Source organism: Lagopus muta, chromosome 2 (genome assembly GCF_023343835.1).
Source record: "Lagopus muta isolate bLagMut1 chromosome 2, bLagMut1 primary, whole genome shotgun sequence".
NCBI classification, from domain to species: Eukaryota; Metazoa; Chordata; class Aves; order Galliformes; family Phasianidae; genus Lagopus; species Lagopus muta.
In genome coordinates, this window is record NC_064434.1 from 95,048,389 (window position 1) to 95,074,047 (window position 25,659).

Consider the following 25,659-nt stretch of genomic DNA (forward strand, 5'->3'; position numbering starts at 1 on the left):
ATGTTTTTCTTGGTGCTTTACAAACATACAGCATCAAGAGGCAGGTCTGTTTGTGTAGCAAGAAACACACAGAGCTTACTCTAGGAACAGAAGGAACTGTTATAATGGAACTGTTAAAGTGAGGTTTCAGAATGCTGTGCACAGTCGTGCTTAAAAATGAATATATCAAAATAATTGTGAAAAGTTGGAAATAAGTTTTTAAAAAAGTAGTGTAAGCTTTCATGTATTTCCAATATTAATAGAATTCTGCTATGAAAAATCATCCCTTTAGCCCTTTTTCTCCTCCTCCTCACTGTTTTCACACTTGCATATTGCCCTCCAGTTCTTGCGACTTCCCTTAAAAGAGCTCTTTCCTTAGAAGAGCTCTTTCTGATAATATTCAGAGGGGGAAAATCCAGAACTGATTTTGTTTGTTCCCCATAAGAGGTTAAGTCATAAAAAATGGCAAGAAAAACCAAGATATATTCCCGTTTGGACCCTGGTGTATCTACTTGTAGCCTGGGAGCTTTACTAGGCTTTACTGACACTCACTCCTCATGTCACTCCCCACTGTGGAAGCTGAAACCATTAGGAATGGTGGTGGTGGATACTGCAGAGGAAGGGACGTTCATCATTTGCCATTGCCAACTGCTCCCATCTACAGCCTGAGGCTGTGAACTGCCTAGTCAAAATCAAATGTTTCTGTAGTCACTGGAGCAGAAGAGGGCTTGAAGGGAGGGATTTGAAAGCTGGTAGGGGAATGGATTTGTCTTATTTACAATGAACCCCTTCCATGTTTAAGAAGCACTGTGCAAGGAAGCATGAAGGTGCTCCTGTGGAGCAGTAATCAGTAGGTGTGGGGCTGTTGGGATTGCTTGCTTGAAGTCTATGATACACAATAATGCAGGTAAGAATAGGACAAGAAGAATGTAAAAATGAAGATAAATAGTCTGATGCAGTGTAAGAAGAGGAACAAAGAGTTTGTCCACAGTGACCATTTGCATCTTATTTTCTTACTGCAACTTTCTGGGATTTCAGGCATTTTTGCTGTTTTGGTCAATGCGGGCTTTTTAATAACCTTTTTTTTTTTTTTCTTTTTAAGTCTACTTTTTCTTAATGTTTTAAGATTCACTGTTAGAAAAGCTCAACAACTACATCGACGGGAGGAAAAAAAACAAAAACCCTTCCTTTGACAAATTAGAAATCTCAAAGACTTATAAGCCAGCATAAAAGATTGACTTAATGGAGCAGTATATTTTTGATACGGTGAGGAGCTCCCCAATCCTCTGATTAGACTGATATATAGATTTTCTAGAGATTAGCAAAATCTGAAGTGCATTAAAAAAATCCAGTGTGACAAAACAGTTTTGACAGCATAAATGAAACCTAAAGCAATGTAAAATGTAATTACTGCAGCTATCCCTGTGACCCGTCCTATATGCTGCTTTTGCTCTGGCCTCAAGACAGCTGGGCTTATTTTCCATCTATTTATTTTTGTGCATGTTTGACAAGAGTTTTTTTAGTTTATTCATTTGCTCTGCTCAAGTATTACTCCTTCTCTGGTTCCTGTCTATTCCAGCATGGGTTTTGGTGAAAAGATTAGAAAGCAAATAAGAGAGAGGGTAGTTTTGAGAACAGCATGGGAAGTTGAACGCCAAACCAGAACCAGTTCCTTGCTGCCTTTTCATGTGCATTGGTGCTAAGGCTGTGTGATTACTTCAATTAGCTTATGGATGTCCAGAAGGAGTGATGGGTTTTATTTCCATTCTGGTGGAATGGAGAGGCTATCAATGGTACTAGGAATGTGTTGTACTGGAGCTTGTAAGAGATGATTTATGTAATTATGTATTTATGTATTATATAAGATCATTTCTAGTTAGAGGGTACCAAGTGACTCAAGGGCTGGGGTTTCACAGACCTGGAAATCCCAAGGTCTGATAGAAGATATAGGGCCAGTGGGCCAGTGCTTTACTCTGCTTAACAGCTCTCCCTTCAAAAATGAGGTGTCCTGGCCTCAACTGTGCAAACCTTAGGAGCTTACCTCTGTCTGCTAGCCCTTCCATCTCTAATTGTGTCCAAGGAAGCTCATATTATGTATGGATTAGGCTGCCTAAGGAACACTGCTAGCTAGTTTATATGGGCAACAGCCCGCTTCTGCATGTGGCCCTACCTGCGGAGTCTGGGACAGGCTTGCAGTTGGCTTGGGTTCTGTCTCCACTTTCTACCTCTTGGGTTCTCATGTTGAATGTCTGCTACCAGTGCCAGATTAGGTGGGCCTCAGAAGCACTGCAACTTCAGACAGCAGGGAGCTTTTATTTTTTCCTTTCTTTCTGGCAGCTAGCATACAATAGTGGTGTGAATGAAGGTGGTGTATCTTACCCTAGGGATGGCACAGAAATCACAACTGTGTTACGAGATAACTACCTTGTATCTGATTTTGGTCTGGCAGGCTTGAGGAATGAGTTTTTGATCGTCATGTCACCTTGTATGTCACCTTGTCATCCTAGACATTGTCACAGTGGAGAGTACTAACTAAGTCAGTCAGCAGATACGTTTTCTCATCTGGAGCTATCTCTCAAAAATGACCTTGGGGTCAGTTATTTGGCATTTTAGGGAGTGATCATAGATGTAACTGTTATCTGGCTCTTGGACGGCATCTATCTGAAGTATTTGTGTGGCTTCCATTACCATGGGATCTGAGCAACCTTGTAATCATCAGTACACTTATGCCTGTGCTGCTGCTTTTGTGTCAGTGGGAACAAGCTGTGGGGTCATTTGCCCCAAGGTGCACAGGAAGTCTGTCAGGGAGCAGCAGCCTGGCAGCTGGGCACTGGCTTGTGTTGAGGCACACAGAGCATCCTCCAGCAACGTGGCCAGCACTGCCTGGAGCTCTTCACTGGTCTGCTGGTTCTCTTGGCTGTGTTTGATGTCAAGTCTTATGAAAACCCCAAACTGCTCCAACGGTACCAGCTGTGAACTAAATCTCAGGCTCCTCAGACTTCTTTAATTTCTATAAAGCTGGCAGCCCTCTAGCTGTCACAGGCCTCTTCGGAACAACCTGTAGTTAAAACTACTGCTCTTTGTGGTTTGGTGCTGGCAGATCACATGCTCTGACCTTGTGGACCGCAGCCTAGCACAGGCAAAGGAGGGACCTTTCTTCTAAGTTGCACCTGAGGCTTTCCTTTTCATGACCCTGAGTAACCTGACCTGACTTTGAGGCTGTCTCTGCTTTGTGCTGCAGGCTGGAGCAGACGTTCCCATCTGACCTAAATTACTGTACAATTCTGTAGTTCAGTGATAATGGAAAAGACATAATCAGACACAGAAGGCAAGATCCAGGATTCTTATGAAGCTGCCAAATAGGAAACTAAGCTCAAGGGCTATGTTCATTCAGAGCCTTACTGTGCAGGTGGCAGCATTGTATAGAGAGAGCATCATGAACTGAGCAGCAGAACCAGAGACACTGAAGGCAGCTTTCTTGCTGGTTAGAGTGTACCTTTGGGATGAGCATCCAGTTCAGGAAGGTGACAGAAAAAGTGTGGAGGTATGTGAAAAACTGCCTAAACTGCCTTAGTAGCAGGTGCTGTTTTCAGCTGCAGAGGTCAGCAGAAGTATGTGTCTATTGAATGCATTAGTCCAACATTCGAGATGTTTGCCTTCAGCTGCAGGTTGGTTTCAGAGCAGCTTTCCATGAACTCTGCCCAAAAGCTCTTAAACACAGACCTGCTAAAAGAGTGGAGAGGAAAGGAAGAATGCAAAACTCATTCTGGATTTGTTCCATCCAGAGTGAAGTTGTTGGTAAATAAGTAGCACAGCTGGTCTTGGGTAACATCAATAGGTTCATTTCTGTAAACACTGTACTGTAATGTATGACTGTAACATCTAGACTAAATTCATGATGTTGCATTCATTGTAATAGAGAACCCAAAAAATAATCAGTAGTCAATAATTGGCAGCCCTAGCTGTGTTTTGGATGGTTTTACATTGACGTATATTGTCAATATAGTCAGAATGATTTTATTGCCCTGGAATTTAATGCATTTTAGATTTGCTAATCTCTCTAAAAACTATACATCAGTTTAATCAAAGGATTAAGGCTTCTTTAGTAAATCAAAAATATACTGCTCAATTAAGTCAATCTTTCATGTCAGCTTATAAGTCTTTGGAGATTTTGAACTTGTAAAAGGGGATTTTTCAAGTAGGATTTGCACTCTTACAGCAGTGCAGAAAAACAGAAACACAAAGTAAATAGGCTTTACACTTAAGTAAAGAATGGAGAGAACTATGCATTTTCTGGCAAAGTGAGTAACTTTAGAGATGCTGATGCTATAGGTGAGGGACACGTGGACCTTTTCCATAGTCTTCCACAGCATGGGTTCAGCCAAGTGAGGTTGGAGGTAAAATTAGGCCCAAATTTGATGACTTCCTAAACAATTTTTCATTATTTATGATATATTTTTTTTTTTTTTGTATCTGATACTTTTTGACTCTCCAGTAAGCAAGAGGAAAAAAAAAAACCCTCAAGTTTTGGATAATAAATCTTCAGGCCACAGGGTGGAAAGTCAGTGTCTGAATAATGGAGAGTGGGCAAAAATTTTCTTTGCAGTAACCTGTGCTGAGTTTTATCTGTGTGAGGATTAATGAGAACTCAGTGTATTTATTTCCTTAAGCCTTTCAAATGTAGGGCAAATATGGTTTTGTAGCTTAGAGGAAAAGAGCTAAGACACAGATCTCCATACATTCATGGGTACTTAAACACTTGAAAGTAGTTGTGCAAATGTGACTTGCCTAGGGCCGTGTAGGACTGTGGTGAGGTAGGGAACTGAAATCAGTTCTTCTGAGCCCCCATGTAACAGCTGGATGTCTGGACCACTCATTGCATCTAATGGATGTAATTTCTCTAAGGGAGTTGTTCCAGGCTGTTTCTTGATCCAGGCTGAAGCCTGAGATTCTTGAACAACATGATCAAAGTCAGTGGGGAACCCTTTTCAGGGGCATCTGTGAACGTGGCAGCTGTCTTTTTCTTGAATTCTAAGCAGAATTCTAAGCAGTATTGTCACCATGCAGTACACTGTGTACATCAGTGTTGTGTGATTGTGTTTGTGCTCCAAAACAGATAATGCCAATTAGAACCAGAAAACCTGCTGTAAACTGCCTTAGAGCAAAACTTATTTATTGCACGTGCATCTGGGAAGGAGAACAAAGAGCTAAGCCCCATGAATAGCAGCCCACATAAGAGTTATTTACTCATGTTATGTGCCAAAGCAGGGCTGTGTTAGATGGGGATGAGGTGGCAGTGTGCACGTAGGTCCCTGTTCATTGCAGCAAAGTTGGATGAGATTTGACCTTTCAGGGTTCCTTCCAACTCAAAGGATTCTGTGACCTATATGAATATAAAAGCATGGTAATCCAAAAGTTGCTGAGATGACTATAGTGCCTTAGGAAAATTAACTTGCCGCACAGCCCTGTGTAAAAACTTATACTTGCAACAACTGCCTTTGCTATTGAAGCAGAGGTCTGATCTCTGCTAATAACGTTTGCTAATAACTTTCTGTTACTGACTACTTTTGTAGTCCTGACAGAAAATGGAGCCACATCAATTGGCTTTAAGCCTTTTGAGTCAGAGTTGCAAAACATCTTCAATGTGATGGGAAAGTAAAATAGACCAAAAAATCTCTTACAATCAAATCTTTGTGTTACGATCTACTGTTGTCTTTTAGTCTTTGTGTGTGTAGTTAAACACGGTTTAGTTTTAATTTCATTGATATCTTCAGTGGTTTCAGCTGAACTCTTCTTGATCTTGTCTGTGAAAGCCCTTATGCAAGCAATACCAGAAGCACAGCAAGTGCTACTGCAGTGGCTCCTGCTGATTTCCCATGGCTATAGGCAAGGTTGAGAAGTCCTGTCCATGTTGCAAAAATAGATCTGTGACTAAGTAGATTTACTGCCTATACTTTCTGCTGTCCTATTGCTGTCCTGTTCTCCATTAATCTGTAAGTGCTTTTCTATTAAAGGGCCTTTTGGTGACTGTTCTTAACAGAGCTGGATTTCCCCTGGTATCCGAAAGAACTTGGCAACAAAATGGAAGAAGCTTTGGTCTGTTAACGATACTCAGGTGAAGGCTGCTAGAATTAAAGATGCTTTGTTAGTTGTTAGCTCTGCTTTTACTAATAACTTTTCTAAAAGCTGCATTAGGTGCTGATTCCTAAGCATTTACAAGGAGTGAAAGAAACCATTGAGTTATTAAAATCCTCCTATTCTTGAAATAGTTGCAAAAATGAACTCTAGAACAATATATGCTCTTTAATATCTTCATCAATGACATTGACAGTAGGATCAAGTGCACCTTCAGCAAATTTTTGGATGATGCCAAACTATGTGGTGCAGTCAACATGCCTGAGGGACAGGATGCCATCCAGAGACACCCGGACAGGCTCCAGCAGTGGGCCCAGGAGAACCTTATGAGGTTCAATAAATGTACCTGGGCTGTGGCAATCCTTGCTGTCATTACCAGCTGAGGGATGTAAGGAGATGTGGAGTCCTCAGAACAGGAGGGATGTGGCCCTATTGGAGCACATCCAGAGGAAGGCCACAAAAGTGAGGGAATGAAATATCTTCCCTACAAGGTCAGGCTGAGAGAACTGGGGCTGTTCAGCCTGGAGAAAGGAAAGCACTGGGGAGACCTGATTGCTGCCTTTCAGTATCTAAAGGGGGGCTGTAAGAAGGAAGAGGAGAGACTGTTGCAGGATCTGTTGTGACAGGGTAAGGGAAAATGGTTTCAAACTATAAGAGGGCAGATGTGGATTGGGTATGAGGAAGAAGTTTTTTCTGGTAAGGGTGGTGAGGTACTGGAACGGGTTACCCAGAGAGGTAGTAGGTGCCTTGTCTTTGGTGGCATTCAAGGTCAGACTAGATGGGCTCCAGGCAGCCTGATCAAGCTGTAGGTCCCTGTTCATTGCAGGGAAGTTGGATAAGATTTGACCTTTCAGGATCCCTTCCAACTCAAAAGATTCTGACTATATGAATGTAAAAGCATGGGAATCCAAAAATCAGAGCAAAGAGAATACAAAAATATGTGTTTTGAATCACTGACTTAGTCACATGGTGTGAGACTAGAAGGCATTTTCCAGCTCAGTTTTCCTTGTTAAATGTAATGTGTTACTGTTTATTATTTAATCTATGCTTTACAGTATACAGGATGTAAAATGTGGCTAAGCTAATACTGTGGCTGGAAAGTTTTTTTTTTTTTTTTTTTAATTTTTGGCCCTTCTGAACATTTTTCAACCAATTTAATGACAACTTCTGTTTTTTCCATCTGCATCACGTTCAGAATCACAACTGAATGGTTTGAATGCATATTGGAGTGCCTACCTTGGCACCAGCAGGAAATAATTCTGTTCTCAATCCCCTCCCGGCAACTACTTCTGCTAGCAGAATTAACTGACTGAGCCTTTATATTTGGTTATTTTGCTTTCCCCCTCATTTTCAGGGTAGCTAGGGCCAGCTTTATTTCATTCACTAGAAGCAAGTTAAACATGTAGGCTTTCCTGGTGCTGGTTACCTTAGTCCAAAATGGTTGTTGATATGCATCTCCCTTTAAATCGGTCTGGCGTCCACTCTCTGGATGATGGGAGGTTTCCTTTCAGTTCTGGTAGGTTTTGGTCAAAACCTTCATTTGAATTGGCTTACGAGGATCTGAAATAATACGAGAAAAAATTCTCGACTGAAATCTTGGGACAATAAAAATTAAGTGATTTTTAAAATGAGCTCTAACAGAACGCACAATGGTAAGCCACTGAGAGACAAAACCCACAGTCAGTGGACTGACTTAAAAATAAATAAATAATAATAAAAAAAAGCAGCTGTATGGCTTTCCTCCCAGCAGATCTGTTCCTTTAAAGTTTTAGTACATAGTGCCTTCCTTCCCTTGCATTTCAAGAACCCTGTATGCTTTTGCTTTTAAATCCTGCTTTCTTTAATTTTTATTTTTTAGATTTTTATTTCCCTTAGGACAACTTCCTCTGCTAGGAATTCAGTATGCTTCATAGCTGCCATGTGCTAAGCAGCTAAATTGCATTACCAACGAGGGGAATAATTATCAGCCTCAGATTATGGCTTTATTAACGCCTTAATACTGATAACTCTTAACAGTTCACAAGACCATCAAATGTTTTCTTTTTAATGCTGCCACGGACTTTTCAGTGAGCATTGGAGATAACATGACAGCCCAATACAGTTTGATGTATGTGTCTGGAGAGAGGAGGGGAAAAAAATTGAGATCCTCCAGTCAAACCAATGTCTTTAATGGCTTCCCTAGATTAAAATAATCCCTATGGGAAATCCACAATGACAACAGTTCTTACACAGATTTTCCAGTCACTGCTTCTGTGCCACAACCATTCTTTGAAACTGTTTGTGTTAGTGAAAGGCCATATTCTCAGAGACTTCAAGAAAAAAAAAAACCTGTTTTAACTCCATTAAGAAGAGTTTGAAGTTCTCACTTTCTTCCTTGGGCATTAGTGCGCCTATTTGTTCTGTATCTTCTGTAACTTGAAGCAATGCAGGGGTCAGCTTGGACTCCTGTATGAAAGGTCATCTCAGTGTTTGCACTTTGGAACAGTCTTTATAATGTAGAATGATTTAATTAATGTATGAGCCCTTTTTGTTGTGATGAATTAGATTGCATGGCAGGAAGCAAAGCAATAACTAGTACTGATTTAAAATAAAAATAAAATAAAAGATCTGCACTCTGGAAATCTCTCTCTTTTAGTCCTGTTTAGATACAACTGCAGTCCCAGTTAGTGCTGGATGGTCTCTGTCTCAGTCTCTAGACCAGACTCATGAACTGGAGAGAGTTTTAAAGAGGTCAGACTAAGCCGGCTGTTTTACTGGAGGGAAAAGTTGTCATTTTTGACAAGAATTTAAAGTAACTGGGTGAGTGCAAAGCTACAGGGGAAGTAACAAAGAGAGCAAAATGCTGGAGTAGTTTGGTGGGTGTCTCCTGGGAGCTGAGATCAGACGTTTGTAGCATCATTGCTCTTAACCCCTGCACTTTGCTTCAGATTGTAAGGTAAGGCAGAAAAAGCTGTGAATGGGAAGAATGTCACAGTATTTGTGTGTCTGCCACTCGAGAGCTATTGGAATGCATTGCTGTGCCCACATTTTATTGACTGTCAAATCAAAAAGTAGGACTAGATCAATAGCCGTTTAAGCAGCGGTTTTATCTTGCTCCTGGTTTTGTTTAGTTGTTGCAGGAATCAGGTTGAATCACTGGTGTTCAGGGCCTGTGCTTTTTTTTGTACTGTAAACTGAAATGTATTACAGTGTTCCTGTATTGTACATTATTACTGCAGCACCCCCCACTGGCTCTTTTACCTGCTTTGCTTTTAGTCCTTAGTGTGTTATGTGAAAAGCATCAATTTATTCCCAATTTATAAAGTAAAGGAAAAACTAGTATCTTGGGCACTGTGCAAATGTTGGTTTCCTATTGAAGGTTAAGCTAGCAAAATGTGGTTAAACAGGTGGTTAATGGTGATTCATGGGGAATCATTCGTGATCAGTCATTCAAAATCATCATTAAAAGGCTACGTTGCACGAAATAATTTAGGTACTTAGTGAAAACTGTAGTTCAGACAAAGCACAGAGAAATTATTAAGACAAGATAATGCAGAAGAGTGAAGGGGCATGGAGGTAATGGGAATGGGGCAGTACCAGATGGGCTGCTCAAACCCTGCTGGCAGTGCCATGCTGCCTCTAACCAAGGAGAGGAGTTGGAGTGATACTTTCAATGTTGTTCTTGCATTTGATGCTGGTTGTTGGCTATGACGCTCTCAAGGCATCTTTCCATGGCTTTACAGGTCAGCTTTTGAGGAAGGGTATGATCACACTTCTTATATGTCACTTGCTTTGGTTAAGTACTTCTACCAATCTGGAATCAGCTGGGCATTGGTTGTCTGTGCATGGGCAACATCAGACCACTCTGGATTGTCTGTTCCTGCAAAATCTGCCTCAAGGAGAGAGCTGCCAGGGAAAATCGATCTCCCTTGCTAGGCATTTGTCTCTCATCCTTCTAATGAGCTTTCCACAGCAGCCCAGGGCCTCTACACTTTGCTCACTGCCAGAAAGCAGCAGGGCTGGCAGCCAGCAGGAGCATGCTCCCCATTGCTGAGGCTATCCTAGCCCTGCTGTATTGCGCCCATGGAGCCAGGGCCTCACGCTCAGTGGCTCGCTGGTGAGTGGGATGTGAAATCAAACCAGCGTCAAGGGATCAAGCTGTAATCTGTTGTAATGCTCTGGAAAGAGAAAGTCCAAGTTACCAAAACAGGGGAAGTCCTGGTTGGGGTCAGCATCGTGGGTAATGACCTCTGGTTAAATTGCAGCTGTACTGATATGACCTCAGGCCTGCTCACATGATTGATTGTAAAAACAATGTTACCAAAGTGAATTTTCACAATTCAATTTGTTTTAAGAGCTAACAAGACAAAATGTAAGAATTTCATAAATTCTTCTTGCAGACAGGTCTGCTTAAATGAAACGAGCAGTCCCACAACTTTATTTTAAACTTTCCAGCTGCCTTTCCTGTTTCCCACACGTTGCAGTCAGTAACCTTTGCCCAGGGTGAGGTGACCACTGATTAATATGTAAGACCTAGGCCCTGCCTGGGGTGGTAGTGATGCTGCAGCAAATAGGATGTTTGTTCCACTTGCAGGCCAAGGAAAAAGGAATTTCTGGAATGATCTTGGTATTAAAAAAAAAAAAAAAAAAAAAAAAAAAAAAAGATAGCTGTTTCTTTTGGCAGCCTCACTTGGATAGTCACTGAGCTGTTGTTTGGTGGTTTTGTTTGCACCAAGGAAATTCAAGCAAACAAGGCTGCCCTCGGCTATCAGCGTGGCTCAAGTTCCTGACATCTTTCCTCCATATCAAAAGTTTGGATACTTGCTACTCAATCATTTTATAGCAATATGGGTGAAAAGCATTTAACTTGGCACTCTGTTTGTAGTCAGTCTGTTTCTAAGGTCTCCTATCACTGCTGCTCCAGGACTGATCACTGCAATCCCTTCTCGAAGTGTACAGGTTAAGGGCTGGCATGGGAGTAGAAAAGCAAGCAGCTGGCTTAGCTTCTCCTCCTGGCTGGCTTGAGCTTGTTGGAATACTTCTATCTGCATGTCAGTCCAGCAAGATGAAATTTCTGAACCTGTTTGGCACTTCCCAACCTGGCAGGTTCTGCTGTTTTTTTCTGAACACCATTTTTAGAGCTGTAACCCTTCTGTTGTAACATAGCAAATTATAAAATTTTACACCCTATCTGTGTTTGTGTATATATAAGATACAGCTGCATTTGCACTTGAATTTCTTTCTCATTTTTATCCCAAGATTCTGTGTAGCTTACCAAGGTCACCTAACAGTTAACCAAGGTCAGCTGGTATTTTTTAGTAGACTGACAGTTTGGAGTCATGAATCTTCCAGAAGCAGTGTTTTGGAAGATGCTGTTAGCAGTTATTCCTTATTTCATTCCAATTTTCATTTTGTGATCAGAAAGGTACCCAACTGTGTTTATGCTTAAAACAAATCTTGTCTATTTGTTATTGAATTTTATGCGTCTGCATTTCTACTTTGTTGATCTTTCCAAACAATTTTGAGTGTGTACAGTGCTATTGCATTCATTTAATCTTTGCCACCATTCGTATAGTTTTATGACAATGGCAAGGGGAAGTATTACAATGGTATTAGCAATTTGGATTATCCACAGCATTGTTTAGTTGAAATGCATGCATCCTGTCATGCCATTCCTCCGGCATCTTGCTGTCATCATCTACCCTTCCAGTTATTGCATGGGGCTTTGCTGACTTGTTCTGAAACTAGGAATTCTGGAGAATGTTTCTTGAAGAATAACATCCCCAGGGTTATGAATGGGCATTGAGTGAGAATACTGCAGTGTTTTCTTCTCTGTAAAACACATTGTATCCAGGAGGGTGACAGGTACTGAAATAAAAGTAGTTTAAATGTGGGAAGAGCAGAGAACTTTGCTGAGATCTTCCTTTCACTGTAACCCAGAGAATGAAGCCTGCAGCTTTTCTCTCTTATCATTAGGCACGTGAACTGGTGAAAAGAAAAATCAACATTATGGGACCCTATAATGCCATCAGTGTATGCGCAATGTTTTGGGGAGTTCAATTATTTATGGGCAAAGATTTTTGCTTTGTATACCTCACCCTGTCTTCCTTTCTGCTATGAGTTTAGTGCTAGTATGTAGAAGGACACAGTTGGGGAAAATGTCATTTGGATGTCTTCACATCATGTGAGTGCTTGGAGTATTCTCACAACGTTTTAGCTTGCAAGCCTTGTTGTTCCTGCAGTTTAAAAATGAAAGGTCCAGTTCCCGCTTGTTTGGGCCGCGGCAGGTTAAGCAGCTGTCCCTGAGCAAGTCTTCCCTTGCTGCCTTTCCCATTCCAGTCCTGCATACTGTGCTTGTTCCTGGTCCTGGGACAGTACAAGGTTTCTGTTTTAGTTTGTTGTATTAAACTGATTAAGATTTCTGTCTCTGCCCATTTGTGCATTTAAGTGTCATTACCGTGGGCCAATGAGTGAAAGAGTGATTTCAAAGAAAAAAAAAAAACAAGGAAGTTTTAAAAAAAATCCCAATCTGTTAGCTAGCTTCCATGGAAAGAAGAAAAATATTACTACTTTAAAAAGTTTTACTCTCTGTTGATATTCTTTTGTAGCATATCTGGAGAGACGGTAGTTCTAGGAGCCATCTCCAAGCTTTATTTATAAGAGAAATAGCAGAAGAGTTGCACACGTTGCCCATAAACAGGCTTCCAGCACTTCAGACTGATTTCTGTTCTGTTTACTCCACAGCTAAAACAAAAATGAAAGTCTCTAATGTCAGTCAGCTGATGACTTGGTCTCACTTACTGTGCTTGGATGTGGACAGCAGGATGAGAGGGTACAGAGCAGTGCTTTGGACTTGTGCCTGCTGCTCCCAGAGCCATGACCCAAAAGGATGACCTTAACAGAGGCAAACTTCCCTGTGCCTCCGTTTCCCTGTGTAAGAAGTTAGTTATGATCCTAATTTTTTTTTTTTTTTGAAAGCATTTCCACCCCTGCTGCTGAAAAGAGCCAGATGCTCTGTGATTGACCCAGGTGCATGGGATAAAAGCAGGCTGCCTTGGAGGAACAGGCTGCTTTCGTCAGGGAGCGCTGAGAGCTGGTGCTGCTGGAGGTGCACGACTGTCTGAAGTGTTTACATCCTGGACTTCTGAAGTAATATCTGTAGGCCATCACTTTGGGTTGAAAATTGATTTTATTAGGTGAAAATGAAAATGAACTGAAGAAATGAACTGCAAGCCACATTGCTGCGCTTACAAAGTGAGTTCTCCAGCCTTGCATGCCCGGATGTAATGAATGCACAGAGACCACCTACTTTGAATGCTCCTCTGATTTTTCCACTTTCTTTAAAGTCTAATAATATTGGTGATGCAGGATGAAAGCAATTGTGAAAAGTGAAAAAGTCCTTGTTTGCCTATCCTGTCATCTGGGGTCTGTTTCACTGAAGCTGAAAATGAAGGTAACTTGCCTTAATGCTACAGGACAGCTTTTAGTCTAATTGAACCATGCATTGGCAAGTACCCCGTATTGAGCCTTCGGTCTGGGGTTAATCCCTTTTATTGGCCTGGGTGTGGGTTATCATCCCTTCTTATCAAACAAGGATCCCTTTCTTCTCGCTGAGGATCAGAACTAAAAGCCAGTTGAGAAAGAAATGACAGATGCAAAGCACTAAGTTTCCCCCATCTTTAAGCACCTCGTGCACCCACCAGGTGCTGTGTGCCATGCACCCTCCAGCTTGCAGGGCTTGAGTGCCTCTTACTGCTGGGTAGTTCTCTCCCTTTCTCCCCTTTTACCTGTGATTTTTTTTGTAGCAGCAGCTTTAAAATATGTAGACTTGGTTCATTTGTTTTGCCCAGCATTCTGTGATCAGTATGTCAGGTGAAATTTATAGGCAGTTGAGCAGCATTTAATATTTGAACACCTGCTTCCACCTCCTCTTCTGGCACAGCTGTGTGAGCAGAGGTGTGTGTTACTGAGAGTGACTGGGTGGAGGTAAGACTTCTCTGGGGAAAATAAAGATGGCTTTAGGGAAAAAATGATGAGCAGTCCTTTGGAGAGAGGCAGCAACTCAGACTCCAGGATCACCTTTGTCCTTTCTGACCTTAAACTCTAGGAATCCACTCAAATCACCTTGGCCAAGAATCCCCTATGTTTCTAGGGAACGGTTTTACCATGATTGTGATCGTAAGTCAAGTCACGGAGAAGTAAATAAAAGGACATATGCTGCCTATTTTAACTGCAGTCAAAAAGCTTAAAATGAATGATTATGACATGTCCATGAAGACTGTTCTGTACACACTTCTCGTTTATCCCATGTTGGCTTTTGAAAGTCACTTATTGTGATGCTCTGTTCTTTGAATACAGTTTAAAACTACCAAAAAAAAAAAAAAATCCCACTTTGTTTCCCTTCCTATTTGGTGCCTGTCTTGGCCTTTGGAAGAAGCTTCTGTGATGGAATGAATATCTGAACAGGTTTTATGACAATGACAGGAGGAAAAATCTTTTATGGGTTGGAATGGTCTAACAGAAACAAAATAAAAGCTTTCTAAAGGCCTGAAGCCTTCATGCTTTCACATTTTCCTCCAGAACATCTGGTCTGTGACTCCCAGAAATAGGATCCTGAGCAAGATGGAATGTGGACTTGATCTCATTTGGCATTTTGGTTTCCCCTCACACAGTCCAAGCTCCAGCAGTCAACAACAATTTGAGGTGTGTGAGAAGAGTACCACCCAGCAAAATTTGGATGCTCTGCAATGTTCAGCCAAAAATTCTTCCCATCATCAGTTGCATTGCCTTCGCAACACTTTTCAAGCCGTTTCTTTCAGGGTGCCTGCAGGAAAAGCTTTAATTCCCTCTGTATTGTTCTCTGGAAGAAGCATAGTGTAACTGGGATTGCTTTTTCTCATACAGAACAACACAATGCCTGCTAGCCTGGTTATCCAAAATATAGCTTTATTGTTGGGGAAAGACCTTAATGAGGAAGAAAAAAAAACTATTTAATAAAGTGCATCAAGTGCCCTTGGGAAAAATTAGCACACAATGACTTCTTGTGCCGCCAATTGAAACAGCAGATTGGTGTAGTGATAGGCTTCACAGGAAATATTAAAAAAGCACAGATGGCTCAAGTTTACATGTTTACAATGGAGTTGGAACAGCAGCTAAAACCTTCCAGCATAGTATAATTTACTACAAGGTCATAGACCTAGTGGTTGAGAATGAACCTGAAGACTATTGTAAACACACTATTAGGGTTTGTAGAGGTTTAATCCCAGCATTTTTCATTCTTTTCTGCAATATGATATTTGAAGCAGCAGGCTGCAGCATTAGTGAGAAGAGCTACTTCAAGCGTGGAAAAATGTGACATTCTGCTGGTGTGTGTGGGGCTGAGCTGTTTCAGGAGCTGGAAGAGCATTGTGTAATTGCTACTGTTACTATGTAATTAGAAGCTTTTTGGCACTAAGCTGTGATTCAGTTTGCAGTGTGATTAAGAGACATACTGAAAACTGTAACTAGAAATGAGCTGCTTCAGCAATTATGGGAGTCTCTGCTGTGGGTGTAGAAGCAGTGGTTCGCAACAACCTGAGGAAGGCTGGCTGGTGGCAGAGATTCCCCTGGGCTCTGCTGTGATCTTCCTTTAGGGCCTAGGTTTAACAGGGATGTTTGCTTATTTAGGTACCTGGAAGAAATGCTGATATGTTTGTTCACGTTTTTAAAAGTTTGGTGGTGGGATCTAGTAGATATGTAGCTATGGTTTAGAGCAGGGCACTTGACAGAGATACTTTGAGCTTCCCAGGTGTACTTTTCATCATCTATGGCTTCTTTTTGTTCGGACTGTCAGCTCTTCAGAACAGGAACAGCAGCATCCAAAACCCAAACAGAAGATGGGTTTTAATAACGTCTGTTACAGGTTATAGCGTGAGGTAATAGCATGGGGTCACTGAACAGATGGGTGAGCAGCCCCTACTAGCAGAGGACTAACTGCATTTGGTGATAGTTAACCTTATAGCATTTGAATTTCGTGGATTGTTTCCTATGGAAGTTAGCAGTCTGGATTAATGGAGCATCTCCTTAACTTAATGACAGTTTAATGTGGAACCATTTTCTGGCTCCATTGCAGATTGAACTATTTTGTTTACTTAAAATAATCCCTAACCTGTGGAGATGGTTCTAGCAGTGCTTCTGGCTCAGGCAATGAGCATAAGTCTGAAGCTGTAGAAAGCCCTAAACAAATACGTAATGAAATCTAGCTCATTTATTTCCCTTTGTGAAGGGGGATTTTTTTAGAGCATGATGCAAAGCACCTTGGTATTATCTCCTTCCATCAGAAAGGCAAACTGGGATGCAGAGATGAAGTGATTTGCCAGACATGCATTACAGTTTGCGCATCAACAATAACTTACAGATTTCTCAGTCAAACATTCTATCCTTTGGACCACAGCTACTGGATTGCACTCAGTGGGTTCTCATCTGCTGCATCTAAATGTCACCAATTGAAGCTGTCAGCCTGGGAGCAGCTTTTTTTCCTCCTTGCGTGTGTTCATGTAAATTTGGACAGCATTAGTTTCATTTAACAAGCTCTTGTAGTATCATTGAAATCACTTGATAGTTAAATCATGTTAAATTAAAACTGACTGCTGCTGCCATGTCATCAAATCAGCAATACAATAGGTCCATTATTAACTGAATATTTACTTTGCAGAAGATTATCTTCCTCATTATATAGTTGACTTCACCTGGGATTGTTAAAATAGGTGAGTTGAAGCTGGGGTTCTTGGCTAATCTGGTGCTGATCTACATGGCAATATCTCCATGTGAATTTTACCAAATGAAACCTACGTGACTCACGGTACAAAAATCTCAACCAATAACATGAGCTCATTAAGCACAAATCAATCACTATAGTGACTAACATCACAACGTGTCAAGGAGCACTACAAAAAACAGGAAACACTTTCTGGGTGAAAGTGCCCATCGCGTGTAACTTTTCAAGCAGAGCTTGTTGCTGGAGATGCTGAAGGGCTAGAGCAGATGGTGAGGGCTGTTCCAGGACAGGATCCATGATGAGTTAAGTGATTTTTGGACAAACTTGCTTTTTATTTACTTGGCAATCTCTTCCCACCCCTTGCAGCATGGGCCAGAAGCCTGGTAGTGAGTCTTAAGATATCTGGAGTTATTTTAATCTCTCTGTCTCTACTGGTGACTGTGCATACCTGTCATATACCATATCACAGTGTGAAAATACCTATGTCTCTGTATGCAGGAAGGAGAAGTGAAGTATAATGCACTGTTGCTCTTACCCAAATCAGAAGGAAGAAGCAGTCCAGCTTCCTCAAACTAAGGTCAAGAGCCAAACACCCTCTGATGATTAGTTCTCTTTAAACAGCTAAGGCTAATCTGTGGTGATGTTGAGCATGCACAAAAGCAAGACTGTAGGATCATGCTCAGCATTGCTTTGGCCTTGTGCAGCCTTTCTGGGCCTGCCTTCAGCTTGTTCTGGGAATGCTCCCAACCAAAATTCCCAATTCCCTGTGTGAGTAGCTTTTGAAACATCTCAGACTAATCTGCGGGGTGTACTATGCCACCACTGCGATTAATGATCCTCTGTGAATCCTGAATTCAGGTGGCATTTCAAGGTGAGCATCTCATAGTTGAACAGGTTTTCTGTGGATGCTCATTGTCCTGGCTGTGAGAACTGCAGGGCATGTGCTGAAGAATGCTGTAAGATGGAGGTGGACAAGTTTTGTGTCCTAGGGTCAGCATCATCAACCCTGATAATTTTGGTGACTTTGTTTTGCACATCAGTTCAGTGCCACAGAATATCATGAGCTTCAGATAATCTGCACAGGCTTTATTTAGTCTGTACGTGTGGGTGTATGCGAGAGGAGATTGAAGGCCTGTTGTGATTCTCCTACTCGCTTCTGATCTGGGGATAGAAAGGTTTAATACCAAATTCATGTTGTGCTGTCCCATGTGTGGCAGCATGTCTTGTGTATCTCAGCGAGTCATTCCCCAGGCAGTTTGAGCTTGGTTAACAGTGGCTACTGTTCATCCCGTGTTGGCAGTCTGAGAGCTTCCACGCTGATGAACGCACTCCTAATGACCACAAGGGAAGGAATACAGAGAAATGATTTCTGTTCTTCATTGTGGAGAACAATGTATCTCCTATTAATTGCAGTGGGATCTAGGCTGGATCGTGCTGTGGCTGCTGTTAATCACTTATGAATTGGTATGTCTGACAATAAAGCAGTCTACTAGATCTTCATCTTCATTATACGCATAACGAACATGTATATTTATACACAGGCACAGAGTTATGTAAGTTCATAACCTTCTTTTGCTTGTTAGCAGTAGCTTTGGTTTATAGAAAGGATAGCATTGTATTGGACCCCATCAGGCACTCGATGTGTATGTTTGTACGGGCCAGGGTTCTACACAGTGTAAATCAGTGATAGCCCTTAAGTTCAGTGATGAATATCGGTTGAGGGTAGACTGCTGCTATTTACAGCACAAACCCTGCTGTGTTTTATGTTTTGATAAAAACCTAAAATAAATTATAGGGAAAAAAATGTTAAAACTCCTCAGCTTAGGGACTTCTTAAGCAGAAAATGCCAATGTTAAAAACGCTTTAATTTCTGAGAAGAAAGTGTAACAGGAACCTCTGGGATGTAGAACAGACTTCAGTGAATTCAAACGAGAAGTAACTTATTGTTAAAATATAATGTTAGTTAGGGGGAGGTGTAGCAAACCACCAAGGGAAGCAGTGGTCTCTGTGTTTCCTCTTTAAGAATGAATTATTTTTTTGGGAAAATATTTTCAATCCAGACTAAGTTAGCAGAATTCATGTAGAAAAACTGGCCTTTGTTAAACAAAAGATTGGGACTAGATGATCTAGATCATCTCTTCTGGCCTTTAACCCTGTGAGTCTTACTATGTGTTTACATAAATCCCAGCACGATGAATTCTTGAACTCTGCTGTTGTCTTTGTGGTGTAATTACTAATAATTGCAAAAATACACTGTAATAAATTTGGGAAGTGAAAGTTTGTCTCCATGCCTAAGAATGCAGAATTTTTTTTTTTGCATTAGCTGAAGGTATGAGTTAAAAATGAGGCAGTGAATCTGCATTAGACCATTAGTGGATGATGTATTTTGGAAATAAAATTCATTTTAATTTAATTAATTTTGGAAGTGGAATAAGAAAAATCCCACTGAGGTGACAAATTAAGGAGCAGTATAGTCTCCCAGGAGTTTAACACGGTTGAACAAACTTCTCCTGGGTTAACTCCTGTTAATTTCCTCAAGTGTCCTCATTTAGACAAGTCTGCAGTTATGATGCTCCTGCTTGTTCATTTCAGAGTCTCCACACTGAAGCTAATGTTTCCACAACCCTTTTTGGTGATGATAGCTGTCCTTTATCTCCTGGATGACTGCTATGTTAAATGCAGAATACATTAAATTGGATGTCTATCATTTTGGATGAAATTTGTTACTTTGGGGTTTAACATTTCATCTTGGTTTATGATTAGGAGGATAAACACTGCTAGGATGTTGTCTTCATTCTCCAGGAATGCCAAAAAGGTAAATGCAGTGTCTTATTGAGCATGGGTTAGACCACACATGTTGTTGATCTTGCTGTATATATGTATTACATATACTTACAGAAAGAAGTTATCCAGGGAGTGCCCTTATCAAATAAGGGACAAAAGCATGAGGCTGTTATTGGGCTACAGGGCGTAAGACCAAATGATCTATGTCAGGCATGTCCACCCTGTGGGCTACATGCGGCCCGGGGCAGCTAGTAATGCAAGCCCTTGAGATCATAAATTTATAATGTTATTATGTGATTTTCAGTGATATCTTTCATGAGTTGATTGTGTGTAGCTTAAGTGTGGATGCTGTAGAGGGAGAGAGCAGTGTGGTGGTAACTGCCACATGCACACAGTCGAACTGAACTCTGTGTGTATTACATGTTAGGGGTGCTTGTGCTGTGTGCTGATGTGTTTTTTCTTATTAAGCAAACATGTTCGTTTTCTTATTTAATTATTAAAGTTGAACTTGCGTTATTTTCTAAAATAAATTCATAATCCAGTAGTAAAGAAGCTTTGTTACTTAGATATGTTAACTACGTTACATATTTTATATGTGGCCCAAGACAATTTCTCTTTGCTCAGTGTGGCCCAGGCAAGCCAGAAGGTTGGGCACCCACAGTCCTACAACTGTAGCATAGGTGTGGAGATACTGGTTCCCTCACAGTACTGGCATATGCAGCAATAAGTTTGGTAATTAAGGCTTTTCTACTGGGGCTTAAACTTCCAGTGCTCCTCTTGGCATAAAATTCCTCTGTGACATGAGAGATATTAATACTGCAGATCCTGTAAAAAGTAAGGGAGATGCTCTTGTCTGCCACATCTATGAACGTTGCTTACTGTTTTGAGCAGAAGTGATATCTCAAGGTGTGTCTGTGCAATAAATGTGAAAATAGAAGTGTAAAAAGACGGACTTAAACCTTTCACAACCCTTAATGCTTGAGGAGAGTATCTGTCTGAAAATCAGGAATCATCTAATCGTAGAATCAGTAAGAGTAAATACATTGTGTTGGGAAAGGAGAGGACTTTTTATTTCTGTTTTATTCAACTGAGCCAAACACCTTATTGGCTTCAGTGATTTTATATGGTGGGTGGAACTGCCCCAGTGCACGTTAAGGGTTGGTGCTGGTAGTCTACAGTACCTATGAGCTTCTGAGTGCTTTCTAAAGCAGTTTTGGTACCTTCCCATCTGGGTGCTGATTCTTGCACCAACATTTTGTGCCAAGATTTTGAAACATCACCTTGAATGCTTGATGATAAGAAAATGTCATCTGTTGTTCTTTCCCTGGCTTGCACTGCATTTATATTACCTCACTAGATTAAATTTCAGAACTTTCTTCAGAAGAAGTCACATTAAATAGCCTCAAGAGACTGGAAAATTCAAGAACGATTATCTACCAAAATGGTATAATGCAAAGACACCATCTGTGGCTCAGGAAATTCACAAATCACAGATCTACAGATGGTGAGAGAGTATTGTGGCTGAATATCACTGCATGTGTACTTCGACTATTTTACTGTTCTCTGGGTACCTGTCAGTGATTAAGGTGGAATCAAAGGTTAGATGGACTTTTTCTTGGACTTGTTACATTGTTCTTATGCAGAAATCTGATTTACCGAAGTTGAGTATGAGTGGACACTCTTGGTACTATTTGCCAATGCATACTTGTATATCGATGGTGATGGTGGTGCTGTGGACATCATTTTTATTTTTATGATCTCCCACTGAGGTCCATAGCAGGTACTGTACAAGTCTCTGCAACCACCGGCGTTAAGCCAAAGGGTGTGGTTTTCTTCTCTATTTGAAGATGTGAGAGGAGAAGTGCTTGCACTACTAAATCTCTAAGACTGTCGTAAATCTTTCCTGAGAGCCAAGGCAGATGTACAGTGGGAAAGGAAAACAAATGAAAACAGGAGTGAAGGGATTTGCCCACTGTCAGAAAGCAGTTTTTGACGCAGCTAAACACAGAATTCAAGTTTCTTAAGCCTTAACCTGCTATCCAGTGCACTGGGCAATTCCTTCCCTCACACCCATCCCTTCATGAAGACATTATTATAAAACAAAAACATTTTAAAACTTTGATTCAAATACTTCCTCTCTGCAAGCACCTTGTGATGAATCAGGATAGTAAGCTGTTATTTCCCTAAATCTGCATGTTCTGGCAATTGCACAATGAAAGACAATAGTTTAGGACAAGTAGTTGCAGTGATTTCTGTTCTCGACCACTTTTCATCACTCTGATTATCAGAGATGCTCTCTTTAACCCTGCCTCAGCCGCTGAATATTCCCCGCTCTTCACAGCAGTGTTCATAGCTTGCTGAACCTTCTTTGAAGGCATAATTGAGTTAAATCACATATAAATTCTACCTGACACGGTATCTGTTTCAAGGTAGAGCAATATACACTTGACAAAATCATTGAGTCATTAGCTGGTGCTGGAAAAGAGGAAGTATTTCAATCAAAGCTTACAAGCGTTTTTTGCCTTACGTTAGGTTTTTTGACAAGACCCCAAGGGGCTGACTTTTGTCTTGGCAGTGTCAGGTACATCACACGGTACTCAGAAGTTAAGATGAAAAATTCACTCCTAAAGAAAAGTTTATCAGAAATCAGAGATGTGATGGGATCTATGGAATTGGAGGCATTTAGCATAGGTAAGCAGTGTATAGCTTCGGGGAAGAAGACCTTGGTCCACATACACTGACCACGTACCTTAGAAATAGACTGTAGTTTCTTCAGTCATTTGCGAGAGTGACCAGCCTTCAGACCTGTAGTGAGGAAAGTGTATTTCTACTGTTACTTCATAAGTCATTTAAAGCTATTTGATAGCCTGCTGTGAACATCTAAGTAACAATAGGGGACAATTGTTCCCTGGTGATTCTACTATGAAACCAGTAACTCCTCTTTATAATTGAGCATATTTAAGAAAGAATCACTTATGAAGATGTCATCAGAGGGTTTGCCAACAAATCGCTGTTTCTGTGTGTAGGGCTTCTGCAGGTCAGAACCTGTATTTCTGTGTACAGTACAGTGCTGAGCCCTCTGGCGGTGTTTAGCAAACAAAGAAATGCAGTGCAGACTCTTTGTAGCAGTCAGCCAAATTCATCTTTGGTATAATGGCCTTGAGGCTATTAGGGATGTATTGGGAACGAATTGTCCCTCTTAAAGAGAAGTGAAAACCTACCCTTCTCTTGTGCCTGAAAGCCCCTGGGTGTGCTATTTCTGTAAAACGCAAACGATAGTGGGGTGTAGAAAAGCTGTGGTGAGGGACAGAAGACAGGCCAGTTGTTCCCCTTCTCTTAATAATGTTCCATGCTCAGTACTTCTTCAAATATAAAGAAGCTTTACAGTTGTCACGCAGCTGTCATATAGTTGGTCTGAAGTCACTTCTTAATCTTGAACGTTGGATCTCCTGTCATTGTTTCACTCTCTCAGAGCAAAACCACCCTTCTTCTTGGTAAGATACAGTAAGTAATCCTCATCTGATCTTTGGGAGCACTTTCCTACCTCTTTTTCTGTCTTATGATGCACAACCAATGTAAGCGTGACTGCTAGAGATCAGTATGTGCAAGTATCAGTGTGTTATCATACAGTGGAGTCTCTACGTGCCGCTGCTTATAGACTTATGTGTTTGTGATAGAGATAAATGAAGGTTGAAAAAGGGGAAATGGTAGGCGGGGGCATGCTGATGAGAGATGGTTTAAAAAAACCCCACAAACCTCCACTGATGTTTCTTACACGCGGCTTTGTGTTGAGGTTGCAGATTTGGAAGCTTCACTGCTCATAATATTGGATACTTCTGTCAAATAAGGGCAAGAAGATTTATCTTAAAGGGCCTGTGTTGTGTAGCTGCCTCCAGGAATCAAAGGATGATAATCTGTGCTACCTGAGTGTCCACTGCAATGCTTATCATAGTGGGGTCTGGTCCCTGAATGGGCTTAGAGCATCTCTGTTTATTAGCAGCTCCGTCAGTAAAATCTGTCTTCTCAGTGCCACATTTCAATGTAGTTACCAAGAATTTGGGTTATATTCTGGGGAAGCTGTTGATGTGAGACACCTCTGTGCACCTGTCCACTTAGAAGGTTGATCTTATATTGGTCTTAACTTCAGGAAGTGGCTGTTACTAATGATTTATTGAGTGCTGACAACCTGTTCTTTTCTGTCCAAAATACCTCCTCCCAACCAAGACTGTGTACTGAGTAAGGCAGACAGTGCCCTATAAATCACGATCAAATACAGTCATGCTGCAGTGATTCAATATGTGATTCATTTAAGATTGGAGGGGAGGAGGAGAGATGGGAAAAGATGGGATAAAAGCACTTTCCTGAAGAATGCTAAGTGTAGATCACAGATTATTTTCAATTAGGTTTGCTGGCGTGCAGCTTCTGCATGCAGGCAGGAACTGGTAGTCATGTGAACTGTCAGCTTTATTCATGGGAGCAATGCTTAGATGTCCTTCTTGGGAGCTACTTAAAAAACAGTTCTGTTTATCTGTAAAGGAAAAAAATTATAGATGTTGCTCTGCTTTTCAGCCCTTAGGTTACATCTATTTTCACCAAGTTCTTGCTAAGCATTTGTTCTTGAATCAAAAGATACTTTCGATTGATGAAAGCAATTAAACAATTTGGAGATAGTTGTCTGTGTCAGGTCTGTCTTCAAGGATTTTGGTGTCTCAGAAATTCTACACTGAGAGGTGTCTGATGTGTGTCAAAGAATTCAAACTCAGATTCTGGGGCAGGGTGTGTGTGTATGTGTAATGACACAGGAAAGGAAGTCTGCCTTTCAGTTTTGCTGTCTGAAGAGGTGTTCAGAAGGCTCTGCAGCTTTTGTCAGATTTGCTTTCTTGTGTGAATGACTTAAAAGTTCAAAGGGACTGCTATACAGACCTACGTGCGAGATACTGCTCTCCCTTGGGGGTGGCAGCCATCAGTTTTTGTGGATGATGTCTGAGTTATTTTGGCTAGTACAGAAGAAGTCAGTGGGACTGCTCTGAAAATAAAAGCATAACAGAGGGAATGGAAGGTTTGTGAGCTGGCCCCAGGTTGTGTTCTGGGAAGATTTTAACTCTGAAGCATCCAATTTTGGACAGACATGGAAACAAGGTGCAAAATTATCAAAGGGGCTGTTTTCCTATGGAAGCGCTATTTTTCTAGAGGGTGGGCTTCCTTTGCATTCTGTGCTGGGATAGGCACTGGAGGTCAAGTTTGTTAAAGCATCTACATGACTTGGGAGTCTATGGGTTTGGGATGATGTATGGTAGTCTGGTTAAAACTGGACTGGTGTGTGAGATAGTGACACATTCATTTCCTGCCTGGGCTGGAGTGCGTGTTGCCTCTGTCATCACCAGGCAGTGAGGCAGTGCATTGCTACATCTCCAGAGATAGGGCTGAGCAACCTTTCTGGACTCAGGACTTTGGGTCTAGGAACAACTCTTTGCTTTTTGATTGTGTGGGTGCCTTGCAGGTAATCTGCCAACGTGCTTGGCTGGACAAATGGAGCTCTGCCTGCTGGACAGGTTCTGTAAAGGTATCTGCATCCATGCTTCTGTTTGGATCATGGCTGAGCTTTTGAAGTGGATCTTTGTACCACTGCACTTCAGTTAATTTCATAGAGTGGTCCTGAATAACTTTTGGATGACACTGGGCCACAAGCTGTGCAGATGACACACTCCAAATGCTGAAGAGCACTCTGCTCATGGGTTAGGGTTTGGGCTAGAATAGAACTTATCACTGCTTTTCTGTAGATTCTCTTGTATTATTCCACAGTATTTGCTAAAGCAATATTAGCCTTACACAAATTGTATGGATGGCTCTTGGATGTGATATACCCTAATGTCTGGGGTACTTTTCAAAATACATTGTATTTTCAAATGTATTCCAAACCAACATCATCTATCACAGACTGTGAGAAGTCTTCACAAAACCAGAAAGAAAGAAGAGAATTTTCAAACTCTGCTTCGTTAAATCAGGGCGTGGGCTTGAATTACTTG

General features: G+C 41.2%; 1 long non-coding RNA gene across 1 annotated transcript in view; it reads left to right on the forward strand.

The window, feature by feature from the left end:
- LOC125689726 (uncharacterized) overlaps positions 1-19,050 on the forward strand; it is a 74,310-nt gene extending 55,260 nt beyond the window's left edge. Inside the window, exon 3 of the long non-coding RNA XR_007375402.1 lies at positions 13,072-19,050. This is a non-coding gene — a long non-coding RNA (uncharacterized LOC125689726). The remainder of the gene's footprint in view (positions 1-13,071) is intronic.
- The last annotated feature ends 6,609 nt before the right edge of the window (positions 19,051-25,659 follow it).